Source organism: Zootoca vivipara, chromosome 7 (genome assembly GCF_965207765.1).
Source record: "Zootoca vivipara chromosome 7, rZooViv2.hap1.1, whole genome shotgun sequence".
NCBI lineage: Eukaryota > Metazoa > Chordata > Lepidosauria > Squamata > Lacertidae > Zootoca > Zootoca vivipara.
Window position 1 is genome coordinate 79,545,175 of NC_142590.1, and position 15,674 is coordinate 79,560,848.

The window sequence follows — 15,674 nt, forward strand, 5'->3', positions numbered from 1 at the left end:
GTGGAGGGGAGTAACCTTGTGGTCATCATAGCTTAGCCAGCTTCTACAGGAAACAGGAAGAGCTGGTTTCTCCTCAGCTGAGTTACCAAAGGTTGCTTGTGTCTATAAAACAGATGTACCCATTGTGGTGCTTTCCAGATGTTGTTGGACTACAGGCGCGCCAAGTGGGTGGGGAGGATGCTGAGGGGTCTTCAGTCCCCTCCAAAAAAATTCAAGGAGGGGGCTGGGCCCCTCCAAAATCCTGTGCCCCCGCTCTGCCCCTGCAATTCTGGGCTGCATCAATAGGAGTATAACATCTAGATCTAGTGAAGTAATAGTACCACTGTATTCTGCTCTGGTCAGACCTCACCTGGAGTACTGTGTCCAGTTCTGGGCACCACAGTTCAAGAAGGATACTGACAAGCTGGAACATGTCCAGAAGAGGGCAACCAAAATGGTCAAAGGCCTGGAAACAATGCCTTATGAGGAACGGCTTAGGGAGCTGGGTATGTTTAGCCTGGAGAAGAGAAGGTTAAGGGGTGATATGATAACCATGTTCAAATATATGAAAGGATGTCATATGGAAGAGGGAGAAAGATTGTTTTCTGCTGCTCCAGAGAAGCGGACACGGAGCAATGGATTCAAACTTCAAGAAATAAGATTCCGCCTAAACATTAGGAAGAACTTCCTGACAGTAAGAGCTGTTCGGCAGTGGAATTTGCTACCAAGGAGTGTGGTGGAGTCTCCTTCTTTGGAGGTCTTTAAGCAGAGGCTTGACAGCCATATGTCAAGAATGCTTTGATGGTGTTTCCTGCTTGGCAGGGGGTTGGACTGGATGGCCCTTGTGGTCTCTTCCAACTCTATGATTCTATGATTCTCTCCGTCCAGTGCCATGCAGGAAGGTGGAGGCCAAGTGCATCATGACCGGGCACATGAGCACCGGCACGCTAGGTAGGGGTGATGTGTCACATAATGCACCCACGAAATGTGGGGGGGCAAGTCTTCGCCCTTGTTGGAGTACAACTCTCATCAGCCCCAGTCAGCATGGCTAATAGGGACGGCTGATGGGAGTTGCAAAGCAAAGCAGGGTTTGGCATGGTTTCAAATTGCTTGTGGGTCCATGTGTTGAGGTTGTGGGTCCATGTGTTGCAGGGGGGTTGGACTCGATGACCCTCAAGGTCCCTTCCAACTCTACAGTTCTAACATCTGGAGGGTACCATTTTGGCTATTCCTGCTCTAAAGGGATTAAGTAGTAGATCAACAGCAAGTTCACCACTCAAGTATGTCTGACTGTATTCACCCTTAGTTGGTGCTCAGGGGTCAAGTTTATGTGTGTTGATTTTTGAGAAGCTGGTGACTGGATGGCAAAGGGAGTTTGGCCTTAACAATGTTTGGGCTCCATCTAATTCAGTCAGTCCATTAGTTGCAGACTAGCAATAGCCAAAACATATTTTGCTTGCCAGAAAGAATAACCATCTCCATCCCTCTCATCTTTGGACATACCGCCACCTTTCAAGCCAAAGCTGAGCTCTTGGCGGGAATTTGCTCATTCCCCTGCCTGCTCTTCCTGATTTTATTTGGCATTCACACTGAAGGGGGGAAAGTGCAATTGAATTTATCCTTTCAGTATCTGAATTCCCTTAAACCTTTCTTCTCCTAATGCAAAATCTTGGAAACAGTGCAAGGACAACATGTTGCCAAAACATTTTGCAATCTGATTTTTAGACCAGAGGGTTTCACATAATTTGGCAGAGGGTTTTTGTTTTGGTATTTTATCTGCTGGATGCCTACCCACAATATACCTCTGAGCACATTACTTTGCCATCCCTAATTGCTACCTGACAATGAGTTTACAGCATTTCTTTTGGATTTATGCTTTTATTCCGGGTTGCCTCCAGAGCCTGGCTTTGCAAGTATTGTGTGTGTGTGTGTGTGTGTGTGTGTGTGTGTGTGTGTGTGTGTGTGGTTATCACGCCAAGCTAGGTGCAAGAGTGAAGGTTATGGGGTCAGAAATGGAAAGGAATGGCTTTGATGGAAAACTGATGGCATCTACCATGCCACTTACATTTGGGGCTGTTTTATTGTGAAATGAACTGCATTTGCCAAATAATGCTATCCAACTAGAACTGCTGCCCATATTAAGACACTTCTGCAGGAGATTATGCTCAATCAAATCTTCATGATCAGGTCATCCCAAGCAAGGGTAGAATAACACACTGCTTCCCCCGTGTTCAGGTCTCATACTGCACCAATTACTGAAAGAAGAAAGCATCTGGGATGGGTGTGCACTTTACATTCCTGGGGGGCCGCTATTATCTTATGAGACTGTTTTGCAAGGCTTCCTTGTTTCAATGTGTCAGTAGCTCTTTACCACACATGAGTTGGTCCTATGCTCAAATGTCAGCATCCTGAGAACCTCAGCTTCAAAGGAAAAACGCTTTTGGCTCATAAGGCTATGGAGAAAGTGTGTCTATTGTTGGTATTTCATTTTGTTTTATGAGTTCACCTGCATATTCATTCGTGTAATGCAAAAGAATTATCTATATCTATAAAGTCCAAGTTGTCCCTGCGTCCAAGCTGTCCCGTGTGTCCCTGGGTCACTGCGCATGTGCCCCAGGGATACAGGGATTGGACAGCAGAGACAACCGACAACCGCCGCTCCGCCAACCCCTCTGCCTACCGTTTCCCTGCCTGGGCAGTAGCGGCAACCTGAGGTGAAGGTGGAAGATGGGTCAATGTGGCGGCAGCCTCCAGCAGCAGCGCTGCCCCCGCCTTCCTTAGAGACCCGCGAGCAAGCGAGGGAGGAGGAGCAGGAAGCAGTGGCTGAGGAGGCGCCAGCCCGGACAAGCCCCATGCGGAGGAGTCGGCACGGAGGGGGCAGCTGCGGCTGCTGAGTTAGGCTGAGAACCCAGGACACTCTCATGCGGCGCCGGAGGCTGTGCTAACGGGCCGCTCCCAGCGCCGGCCTCCACGGGCGCCTAGAGGATCCCCACCCCCGCCGCCACCCCGGCTTCGACCCCGTGACAGCCATGTGTGGCCCCGGAGCCACCTTCCTCACCAGCCTCCGTTGTTCTGGTGAAGGAAGGAGGAGGAGGAGGCGGCGGTAACAGCAGCAGCGGGAGCAGCCCGGCCCGAGCGTCTCTCACCATCCCTGGCCTCTGCCCGTCCTGAGCTCCTCACCCTCAGGGGGCCGGGTTCTCTCAACGCGCGCTCTCTCTCTCTCTCAACTCTCTCACACACACAACGCGCTCAACGCGCGTGCTCACTCTCAGCGCTCTCTCTCTCTCTCACACACACACACACACACCGCTCTCAACGCGCGCGCTCTCTCTCTCTCAGGGCTCTCTCTCTCATAGAGGCGGGGAGCCGCCGTCGTTCCCCTCACTCTCCAGGAGGGCATGCGGCAGAGCCAATGGTCCCAGGAGCCGCATTCAGTGTCTTCTCCACCCCCTACTGTAGTCGCGGACAGAAGTATTTCCGATGGGGAAGTTTTAACTGCTCCTACATGCTGCTGATTGCTTGAGGTGGTTTAGATGCAGTGGGGCAATTTCGGAGATCTCAGCCTGTCGAGTCGTTCTGGTGCTTTTAAGATCGAGGGCTGAGATCTGACAAAGTCAGGCTCAAAATAGACCCACTGGCATCAATGGAACGAGGCAGGCCTGCAGATTTCAACAATCCTATATAATAATAGATGCTCTAGCGCCCGTTATTGAACGGGCTGAAATACACTAGTAAGTACATAATGAAGATGAAACACTGCGGTTGCCCAACAGCAAAATCCAGCTTTTCTTAATAGGACACCTTCTCCACTTTGACCCATATCAATGTCATCAGTGAACTTTGCTCATGCAGCAAAAGTAAACAAAGAACCACTCTTTTTTGTAGTATACTTTTTTTATTAAACTTTTCAAATGTTTTTATAATAATCTTTGTTACATTGTTTCATGAATTGACTTCCCACTCCCACTTCTGCAGTGCTTTTAATCAAACCTTTTCTACCACATTATATCTTCATCTGTTACAAGAAGTTTATCTGTTATAGTTATTTAGCAAGTAACTGTTCTTGATAGCTGCCTAACACCTATGCAATTCTGTTGTCCTGAAGATGTTCCAGAAACGTATCATCCTTAAAATAACAGAATTGTATTTGTATGGGTTTTTAATAAACAACATGACACCAATAAGGGAGCATTTGATGGCTTATAATGGCCTGTTTCTTGATGGCTTTGCTTTGTAAAGACCAATGAATTACAGGCAATGATTTATTTGCACATGTCAAATTGACGTGCGACCTCGACCGTGCACATCACGGCAACCCAGAAGGGGGCAGAGGGTTTCGAGGGTTTCTTGTATAACACTATGAAAGTCTACAGGAAATAGCCTTTTTCACCAGAAAGTGGAAGGGCCACACCTTTCTCTGCAAAACCTCCCAAAGTCGAGCCCTGACATAGGCTGCCAAAACATCTTAGGTCACAGGAATGGGATACCTGGTTATTCAGATCAGACAATTCTGAGTAGCTGGTCTGAATCAGTCTATGGCAGTTTTAGAAGCATCCTGTCAGCCCCTTCATGAGGCATTTGCTTCAAGTAGCAGATATAGATGCTGGGGGAAATTTGGCCCTCAGCTGTTCATCCTATGTTGCCTGGTCACTCCCCTCTGTTGGAGATCAGAGCTGCTGGTGCCACACAGACTGCCATTTGCCCACTAAAACCAGCCTACTCTCCTTGGGGGCGGTGTGGAGGATGCCATCCCATTGCCAACCTGGAAGTAAGACGCAGCTGCTTAGGAAGCCGAATGCCTTGGGATTGTACTGTACAAAATGGTAAGATGCTGTGAATCTTTAACAAAATATTTTGTTGGTTTTGCTGCAACCAAACAACACCCTTCTGAAGTTTCACAGACATTTTACTCTTTAAACAAAACAAAACAAAACAAATAAACAAAGTATATTCAGAATGATACAAGCTAAAAGCTTGAAAATACAAATATGAATGTGAAAAGATGCAATGTCGGATTTTCTTAAATAGATTGACGCTCCTTATAATATTATTTATACCCCGCCCATCTGGATGGGTTTCCCCAGCCACTCTGTGCGGCTTCCAACAGAAAAATAAAATAAAATAATCGATTAAACATTAAAAGCATCCCTAAACAGGGCTGCCTTCAGATGCAGGAAATAAAATAATGATAAATAAACAGTATGCATGAAATACTAATATAGGCCCATATTAATGGTTAAAATTGACAGTATTTAGTAAGGAGCTGAAATTGTGCCAACATAAGTGTTACTAATGCTAAAAGGCAAAGCTGTTTTGTCATTTATGCACAGAAAAAGCGGAGAGCTGGAAGAGGCTAGGGACCATTCCTTGGAAATGGATTTTACAGGAACGAAATTGTACCGCTCCAAAGTGTCTGAGTCTATAGAAACAAAAGGTGTGCTGTGCTCTACAAAAAGTTGGATGGAGTGCCCTGCCTTTGAGGGGGGCACGATTGGTATTATTGGAACTCCAGAACGCCCACAGGGAAGAAGGAAAAAATATGCAGAGAAGAGAAGAAATTCAGGGGTCCTGTATGGTGGCCTGGATGGCAAGAGACTGTAAACAGGGGGTGGGGTGAAGGGAAAGTGATGTTGTGATTATAAGGATGGATTAACAGGTTTATAACTGGTCTGCTGATTTTGGAATTTGCTGGATTGGGGGGGGTGGAGCCGGTAATCGGGGATGTAAGGTTAAATTGAGAATAGTTATAGTTTTAAAAGTGAATGGATTTTGGAAAATGTGAAAATATGGAGGCTTATAGAGGGAGAAAAAAAAAAAATTAGGCACGGGAAGAGAAAATGGGAGTTTGAATTTTCAGTGATTTGAATATTAGATGAAAATGTTAACAATTGATTTATAAGTTGTATAAGATACAAAGGTGTATTTTTATAAAGTAAGAAACTGTTGCAGATGATAAAAAAGGGATGAAAACCGGGGAGGGGGGGGAGGGGAAGCCCATAAAATATGGTTTTTCAACTATGAATGCAAGAAAAATTTTTCTGTTTTGTATTGTTTTTTTCTTTTTCTTTTTTTTTTTTCGCCCTTTCTTTTTCCCCCTTTTTTCCTATTTCTATTTTTCTCTTTTTTTGGTATAACAATAGATGGTTGGATGGATGTCCTCCTGCGTACTGCCCTGGTTTGCTGGAGCTCCCTGGTGGCAGGGGGGGGGGGCTTTGGGGTCAGGGGAGGGGGAGGAGGACAGAAATCCAAGCATAAAATGGACCATTTCTGACTGTTCACAAACATGGGATACTTCTGTGGCAGGGGAGGACCCATGTGGGTGGGTAGGAAGGAGGTGGAAAAGGGGTTTAAGTATGTACCGTTTTTTTTGTTTTTTTGTATTTTGTAAAATTAATAAAAAGTATGTTAAAAAAAAAAAAAGGTGTGCTGTGCTTAGTGAGCTCTTCAGTATTCATGAGGACTTGCCGCTTGTTGCGTGGTGAGATGTAAGCAATACTCAGTAGGCTTTCATAAATGACATGCAACGGTGAGATTGATAGATGATGTGGGTCTAATGTTTCTGTAGTTTGGCACTGACATCATATGTGTGTGATTTACCAAATGATAGATCTGTTAAATCCCTGTTTCCTTAAAAGTATAATCTAAAGCCTTTCAACACTTTCTTCTAAGAATGAAGAATTGTGTGTATGGGGGTGGGGGTGGGGGCAGAGAAAGTGAAAGCACAAAAAGGAGGAAAGGAAAGGAAAAAGAGGTCGCTCTCGTCCCCCATGGAATTCCCTGGTTGCGTTTGGTGGCAAATGACAGTATTGGAATGGAAAGATTAATAGGATCTATCCAAAACTAGCAGATTTGACTTAAACGGGTGTGATTTTGTTATGGATGCTTAAATATCTGTGTTGGCAAATATTGAATGCTGTACCAAGGGTCACTTCAGATGTAGCAATTTACTTCAGCTCATGCTATGGGACTTTCCACACCCCTTCAGTGCTTCCATAATCTGCTCTGCACAATTCCCCCAACCCTGAGGATACACAGGCAGGACAGGGGACAGGAGGGAAGTCCTGTTGCACAAGCAGTACTTTGTTCCACTCTCACCAGGGCAGCATTGCAACAGTGGCTTTGCACTGGTTAAAAGAGTGTTTCCACATGAAGGAAAAGCACCATGGCACACCCTAAATTATTCCAGAGCCAGCCGACTCATGGGGCAGGGTGAAGCAGCCACCTTAGGTGGTGGAAATGCACCATTCGCCCCAACACTTCTTCTGCCGCCACCCCGACCCCTAGGTGAAGAAGGGGACCTCCAGCAAAGCTCTCCAGGATGCATTGCTCTCACCAAGTCAACAAGAAGGAGGTGCTCCAGTTGCGCTTGTAGAGCGTGCATACATACCTCCATCATGGGAGTGAATGTGGGACGTTTTGCCTCAGGCACCAAAACATCTCAGGCCTTCCCTGATCTCCCAGCCCTCATGAGCAGCTGGGGGTGGGGTGCGTTAGGGGGTGACAAGCACAAATCAGGTACTCGCATCTTGTGCAAGGGGAAGATCGTTCCATGGGCACAAACCCCAAAATGGCATCCTTTCCTCTCCACTAAGGAAGAAAGGGTGACAGAAGATCTCTATCAGGGACAAGGGGGGGGGAAGGATGATCGACATCAGGATCTGCTGCCCCTGGGGATGCTGCCGTCTGAGGCGGTGGCCACACCTTGCCTCATGGGTGGGCCGGCCCTGAAAGCACTTGTGCACTACCAATGAAGTACAGTCTTTCCGCTATGCCTACTGCAAGGGTGGACAACATGATGACTTTCTGATGCTGTGGACTACAGCTGTCCCTGACCATTGACTATGCTAGCTGGTACTGATGGGACTTGGAGTCCAACAACATCTGGAAGGCCACAGCTTCCCCATCCATGGTTTAAGATGCTGACTAGATGTGAGCTATAGGCTTTTCGTTGGCTGTCCCATATGTAAACTAAGTTTCCAGTTTCCATTTGACAAACGCTGCAGGCTTTAGGGTGAAGCTTGAACTTTTATTTGCCATTGCAGCGAACGAGTCCGTGGCAGTGCTCCCTGCACACTGAGGGGACGACTCCAGAGTCGTCTTTTTTTAATTAAGGTTCTGTATTGTAACTAGTCAATGTACATTATTGGGAGAATGAATGTCAATGCCACTGCTTTTTCTTTCCCTCCTTTATCTTTGTCAATGATTCAAAGACATGATTTATGGTTCGTCTCCGTCTTTCAGGATCATCCATCAAGCGCTGGTTTCACTACAGGGTTCCAAGTTGTAAATCATGCAGAAAGGCTGTCACTCATCTCGATTAACCCTCTCAGAACAGGGCAGGGCTGGGTTGGGCAGGCGGTTGGCGAGAGGGGGAAGGGCCTGTCCCTTGCAGGACAAAAAAAAAAACAACCCAAAATGAAACACAAAGCCCAGAGCAGCCAAGAAAACTGACAAAACTCCCGCTGCCTTAGCAATTAATCCCTTTATGTAATGCAATCATTAGTACGGAGGTGCAATCAAAAGTTAATTGGGCATCGCTCCACCCTTCATATTTTCCAAGACTGCAAGGGTGTATAAAAATGCATATCCTCTTAACATTTCACAAATGAAAATAGGGGCAACCTTGCTTACCTGTAATCTCCCTTTTCTTCTGTAATATGTTTGCACAACTGTTCAGATATGAATCTCAGCAACTGCACTATATGAAATGGAAGGTTGTGCGCTCTGTGGTCAGTATCAGTGTTCAGGCGCAGACATTGACAGTAGGGGTGGGAAACCATTTTTAAGTCTGAGGGCCAAATTCCCTTCTGGGCAAGCTATAGGGGGCCACATTCCAGGAGTGGGTGTGGCCAGAGGCAAAAGTGGGTGGAGCAATGAATGTACCTTTGTACAATAGGCTAGTTTTTCCCCACACGCCCCTTTGTCTTCTGCCCAGGCAAGCCAGAGTCATTACTGGATTTCAGGGACACATTCTAGACCGGCAAAAACGCTAAATGAAGGTGTGAAGTAAGTACTGTACTGGCGGGGTGTGTGGCCTGAGGGAGAGAGATGCAGGAGGGAAAACTGTGGATGCTAACACAATTTCTGAAAGGCATCCCCCTAAATATGCCGGGAAATGCAAAACTGGGACAGTGATTTATCGGGGACAGAAGCCAGAATGTATGAAAATGTCACTTTTTGTTTTCTCTCTCAGAAGCTCAATTGTGTGTATGTTTTTAATAAATGTCAATTATGGATGTGAAAAACTGGGTTTTGCTTTAAAATCAAACATAGGCCAGTTCTGACTGTGACCTTGCGGTGACTAAGGAACGAGTGCAAAAGCCCATTAGCAGCTGCTATTTCAGGCCTTATAAATTAGCAGTTCTTTCTTCCTCTCCCTCTCTCCACCTCCTTTTATTTTAGCAGACAGGAAGACAGCAAAAAATGAAATGTGTAAGCAGCACGGGAGAAGCTTCCGTACCGCTGCTCATGCCACAGCCTGGAGAGCTGTAGATGAACGCTGACATCTCAGGCCAGTTGGCTAATGACCCACCCGCCTGCTTCTCGGGTGTTGTGGGTCAACATTTCCAGTTCAGTTTCTGCTCTCCCTTTCTCCCTTTCCAGAACATTTGCTACTTTCTCTTGGCCAACATAAGCCAAGGAGATTGGCATTGAGGGGGGGAAAGGAAAGAAATGAGATTATAAATTGCCTTTCTCTGTCATTTTACTTTCCGCTTGAAATAAAAGAAAATTACCAGTAGTGTTATATTATAACATGTGATAGGGGGGCAATATTTTATGGTTCCAGTTTGGGTTTATTTTGATCCAGTACTTAGCTTTGGAACTTATTTTCAGTGGCTGGGATCAGTACTAGAATATGCAAGGTTAAGGGGCTCTGGGCAGCAGAATTTATGGTGAGTCCTGTGAATCTACTTTGATGTGATTCCTGCATTGCAGGAGTTTGGACTCGATGACCCTTTGGGTCCCTTCCAACTCTACAATTCTGTGATCCTACCCATTTTACACTCAGGATAAAAGGAGACTTTTAAGAACAAGGTACTAAGGGGGGAGCAAAGACTCTGCATTGTTTTTGGTGGTTTTCAGCTTCCTCTTCCATGGGTTCCCAGTTGTTTTCCAGGACCCATGATCCTCCCCACTTCCCCCACCCTCTCTGGAGCTAATTGTGCGTGAAGTAGTAAATAAAGTGCACCCGAGCATATGCAGAATATATTCCACTCACCGCTGAGTCACTACCCCACTCACCCACATAGGTGCACCTAGGATTAAGAAGTGAGGCGTCCCAGTAAGGGGGTTCATGTTCCCAGTCTATAGGTCTAAATTTTCCCCTTGGTAAAAAGTAGCCACAGTTTCTGCCGCAATCCCACTGCAATTTGTGGTGGTTTTTATGCACAGTGGTGCTTTGCCTGGGCGCATTTTTACCAGAAGAGAGATATGATAAAGGAAGGAAGGAAGAAGTAAAGAGAGATATATCTGTACATAAAGCAAAAGATTGTAAAATACGTCTGTTCATCATCCAAATAGGCTACCCCCATTCCTTGCACGCGCTCCCTCTCTCTTCTTCAGATGCTACTTAGGAGCTTGGCAATTCTGCTCTAGCCGTTTCTACAGCTTGTCACGAGAACAAATGGCACCTCGGGGAACCTGGCCTGATAGCATTTTCTTTTTTTTCTTTTTTTTTCATGCACCTTATGCTTCCTTTAAACAGCGACGACAATGAAGACCCTCAAAATCACTATATAAATATCACTTGGTGAGATCATGCTTCACCCCTTTGCTCTGGCACCACGACCACCCCGTAGCCTTTGGCTCCTTCCTTTCCCCGTCTCAGTATTTCAGCACCTAGCTCCAGGTGACTAACAAACGCTGGGTCAACAGATTAACACATTCATTCAAAATGATTTATTCTATTCTTCCTCTCTCTCTCTCTTTTCCGCTGAGCACAGATAGGTTGCCCTGCTGACTAGGGCAGAATAAATGGGCGATATCACCGATTCTAAGCATATCACCCTTTGTGTAAAAAGACTAGTTCCTTATTCAAAGGGCTCCACCTACCAGTCCTCTGTGAACCTAGTGCATAAAAAAAGGAGCTTATAAAAGATAGAGCAGGGTTTGTAGGCAGGGGGAGGAGGAAAGCACTCTGCACAGAAACAGAATAAAGAGTTATGCATCTGAAGGGATTAATAGGAGACATCAGGAACTACTTTAATTGTCCTTGTGCGAGATCATTCTCTCTTTTTCTTTAAGTATCGTCCGTCCCAGGAACAGTTATAAATTAATGCTCATTTTATTCCATCCTAAATTTCTCCAGCCAGTTGGGACTTAAAAAAAAAATACTGCGCTGCTAAAATAAGATTGGGAATAAATTACAGCCCATCATCTCTGCAAGATCTTAATTAAGGGCTATCCCTCTGATATAAAGTGGTGAGGCCTAATTGACACTGAAGCAATCACCTTTAATTTGGACTTTTTAAAAAAAACATATGCAAGCTCAACTAGTTAGAACTGTATTTTTTTAACACAGCCCTAAAACACTCACGTGGGACGCAAGTGGCGCTATGGTCCATAGCTGTCAACTTTTCCCTTTTCTCGCGAGGAATCCTATTCGGAATAAGGGAATTTCCCTTAAAAGGGGGGGGGAAAGTCGGCGGTTCAAATCCCTGTGACGGGGTGAGCTCCCATTGCTCAGTCCCAGCTCCTGCCAACCAAGCAGTTTGAAAGCACGTCAAAGTGCAAGTAGATAAATAGGTACTGCTCTGCCGGGAAAGTAAACGGCGTTTCCATACGCTGTTTTGGTTTGCCAGAAGTGGCTTAGTCATGCTGGCCACATGACCTGGAAGAGAGACAAACGCCAGCTCCCTTGGCCAGTAAAGTGAAATGAGTGCTGCAACCCCAAAGTTGTCCGCAACTGGACTTAATGGTCAGGGGTCCCTTTACCTTTAAAACACTCACACATTTATTTTAGGTGTATATGCAGTTTGGGAGACTGATTAGGGCATGAGTGGTGTTATCTGGGAAGTTAAATTTGGGCATGATCAGGCATCAGCAGTGGACACCTGTCCCTTTTCAACCTGGACACCTGTCCCTTTTCAACCCATGAGCTGCTAAGAAACAGACCACATTTTAAACACTGTGATACCACTTTAACACTCACAGTTTCCCCAAAAGTATCTTGGGAGCTGTAGTTTGTTAAGAGGGCCCAGACCAGGCATCCCCAAACTTCGGCCCTCCAGATGTTTTGGACTACAATTCCCATCTTCCCCCACCACTCGTTCTGTTAGCTAGGGATCATAGGAGTTGTAGGCCAAAACATCTGGAGGGCCGCAGTTTGGGGATGCCTGGCCCAGAGCTACAATTCCCAGAGTTTCCTTTGAAGAGCGATTGATTGTAGGTCTGTGAGGAGAATGCCCCCCCCCAACAACAACTCTCAGCATCCTTAGCAACTACAGTTCCCAGGGTCATTTGCAGGAAACCAAGCCTGTTAAAGTGGTGTCATAATGCTTTAAATACATCTGGTGCAGATGTGGCCACAATAGAGACACTCTGCTTTCCCCTCATACTTCTTCCAGGCCATTGATCCCTCTAGCTAAGTTTTGTCTACACTTGGTGGTGGTAGCTCTCCAAGATTCCAGACTGAAGTCTCTCCAAGCCCTACCTGGGGGTGGCGGGGATTGAACCAGGAACCTTCTGCATGCTCAACAGATGCTCTCTGCCACTGAGCCATAGCTCTTTTCCAGGCTGTCAGACAATGAAATCTAGAGGCACACTACTTCAACATGATTTTGCCTGACCAGCCAGGGTGGGGTTGCTCACCCCCCATGGTGAATCTTAGAGTGGGATATAGCCCCCTCCCTCCTGTTGTTGGGTTTCCAGGCTGCAGGCTGCCCAGATGATAAGCCCCACCTGTATAGTTGGGTCCTTTAGATACAGCACTCTGCCACTTCTGATCTGCTGGTGGACAACCAGCTTCTTTCCATGTTTAAAGGTAAAGGTAAAGGGACCCCTGACCATTAGGTCCAGTCGTGACCGACTCTGGGGTTGCGCGCTCATCTCGCATTATTGGCCGAGGGAGCCGGCGTACAGCTTCCAGGTCATGTGGCCAGCATGACAAAGCCGCTTCTGGCAAACCAGAGCAGCACATGGAAACGCCGTTTACCTTCCCGCTGTAGCGGTTCCTATTTATCTACTTGCATTTTTGATGTGCTTTCGAACTGCTAGGTTGGCAGGAGCTAGGACCAAGCAACGGGAGCTCACCCCGTCACAGGGATTCGAACCGCCAACCTTCTGATCAGCAAGCCCTAGGCACAGTGGTTTAACCACAGCGCCACCTGGGTCATGGAATTGCTATATCCTTCCTTGCTGCTGTAGCCCCTTTAAATGAGAGCCAGCATGGTGTAGTGGTTAAGAGTGGTGGACTCGTAATCTGGTGAACCGGGTTCGATTCCCTGCTCCTCCACATGCAGCTGCTGGGTGACCTTGGGCCAGTCACACTTCTCTGAAGTCTCTCAGCCTCACTCACCTCACAGAGTGTTTGTTGTGGGGGAGGAAGGAAAGGGAGATTGTTAGCCGCTTTGAGACTCCCTAAGGGGAGTGAAAGGCGGGATATCAAATCCAAACTCTTCTTCTAAATGAAGAACCACAAGATGTGTCTCAGGATCTGGGCAGGGCAACCCTAAGGCCACAATCTAGCACAAAATTAGGTGCTCCTAAATTCACTGAAAATCAATCAATATTTTGTTTGCTTCTAGAGTGCATGGTGCCCTTGTCGAGAGGACCTTGACAAAAATAAATAAGTGGCCTTAAACACGATTAACAGTGTGTTGGATTATGGGTCCACTTTGCTTCTCCATTCATTATTACCCTGTATTTCTCAGTAAGAGGGTCCTTCAGAGAAGGAAGTGGAAATTACTTGCAATGCTAGACTAAACCTGATAGTCATTAACCATAAACCATTGAGAGGATGTCCCGTGTGAACCCTTGAACTCACTTCAGTCTGAATCTGTAGCTGAGGCATATTGACAATCAGCAGCCCCACACAAGATTAGGGCACTCAGCTCAAATCTGGAAGATAGCTCACCCACATTTTTGTAACCACCAATTATCGCCTTGAAATTTGCATATGGAACAGGGGAGAAATTTTCCACCTGGCAAATTAAAGTGGAAATGAACATTGTTTCCCTGCGCTATTAATTTAACTAATTTCTATATAAATAAGCACTCCATCCTGCAATGCTAGTTAGCAACAATAGAAGAACAATATAAAAGGGGGGACAGGATGGACAGGATGGTAATATGGCACCCTGAGCTAGGACAAAATTTGGCAAAAACAAAAACAAAACACCCCAATATTTCTTATTTCACAATAATTCATTTAAGTACAGTTGCTTTTTTTGGATCTTCTCAATAGTCTCGCCGAAACTACACATTGTTACAGAAACTGTTGTTGTTATTTTTCACTCAGCACCCTGTGCCAAGGAACAACCCATGCCACCCTAAATCCGGCGCTGAAGAGGAAGAGGTTTTCATGGAATCAATTTCCAACATAAGCAAAGCCATAACTTTTGGAAGAGTTAAGGGTCTTCTCCACAGTCCACGTCCACTTCCAGTCCTCCCAGCCCCAGATAACCTGGGGCATGATATGATGCTGTAGTGTTTTGGTCACAGAACTGCCAGACCTCCAGTTTTCCACCTGGATCCGGTGTTCAGTGGGATCCATACCATTTCAGCCTCTCTAGATACCAAGCAGTGCTCCCAGGGTGCTGGGCAGAAAGCCCTCTCCCCCCAGACTATTTATTTCTTTTTTAGACGTTCCAAAGAGTTGTGCAGTTCTTGAGCTGGTCTACAGGGTTAGTCTTGTGAACAGGAAAGCTGTACCTTTTCTGTGCTGTCCATACCAAGGCCAGATATGCTCCCTGACCCAATTCAGCAAAACCTCAGTCAGATTCCCTTTTGTACACGCTGTCTAAGACCTCCCCAGCCCATGTGACAAGTCATAGCTCCATGGATTAATTCAGCTCAGCTCTATCCTCAAATGTTATTTTCTGGAAAATATTGCAAGGGCATAGACCAGGGGTCCCCAGACTATGGCCCGGGGACCGGATGCGGCCCAATTGGCCTGCCAATCCGGCCCGCGACGACCCCCGCCGCCGCCCGCTCTTATGGCGCGCAGCGCGGCAGCGCTCTTCCGGGTCGGGAAAAAAGCGCCAAAAATCCTTTGTACGCATGCGTATGGGCCTCTCCCGACCCGGAAGAGGTCATTTCTGGTGCACTTCCGGGTCGGTGGAGGCCCATACGCATGCGCACAATGGATTTTCGGCGCTTTTCCCACCCTGGAAGCGCGCCACTGCGCCAGTAAGTGCCCCCCTGCCCGCCGCGCGATCAGCGCGGTGGGAACCGGCCCAAACGCCGGTAAGTCTGGGGACCCCTGGCATAGACCATAATTTCATACAAAATGGGCATAGAAAGAGGGCATAGAGAGCCAGTGTGGTGTAGTGGTTAAGAGCGGTAGACTCGTAATTTGGGGAACCGGGTTCGCGTCTCCGCTCCTCCACATGCAGCTGCTGGGTGACCTTGGGCTAGTCACACTTCTCTGAATTCTCTCAGCCCCACCCACCTCACAGGGTGTCTGTTGTGGGGGAGGAGGGGAAAGGAGATTGTTGGCCGCTTTGAGACTCCTTCGGGTAGTGATAAAGCGGGAT

The 15,674-nt window shown here is 46.7% G+C and overlaps 1 protein-coding gene and 1 long non-coding RNA gene across 4 annotated transcripts in view; both read left to right on the forward strand.

The window, feature by feature from the left end:
• TSHZ2 (teashirt zinc finger homeobox 2) overlaps positions 1–15,674 on the forward strand; it is a 347,527-nt gene that overhangs the window by 183,554 nt on the left and 148,299 nt on the right. The window lies entirely within an intron of this gene.
• Positions 650–8,388, forward strand: LOC148685158 (uncharacterized). Its single transcript, XR_015951169.1, has 2 exons — positions 650–5,413; positions 6,401–8,388. It is a non-coding gene; the product is annotated as an uncharacterized LOC148685158 (long non-coding RNA).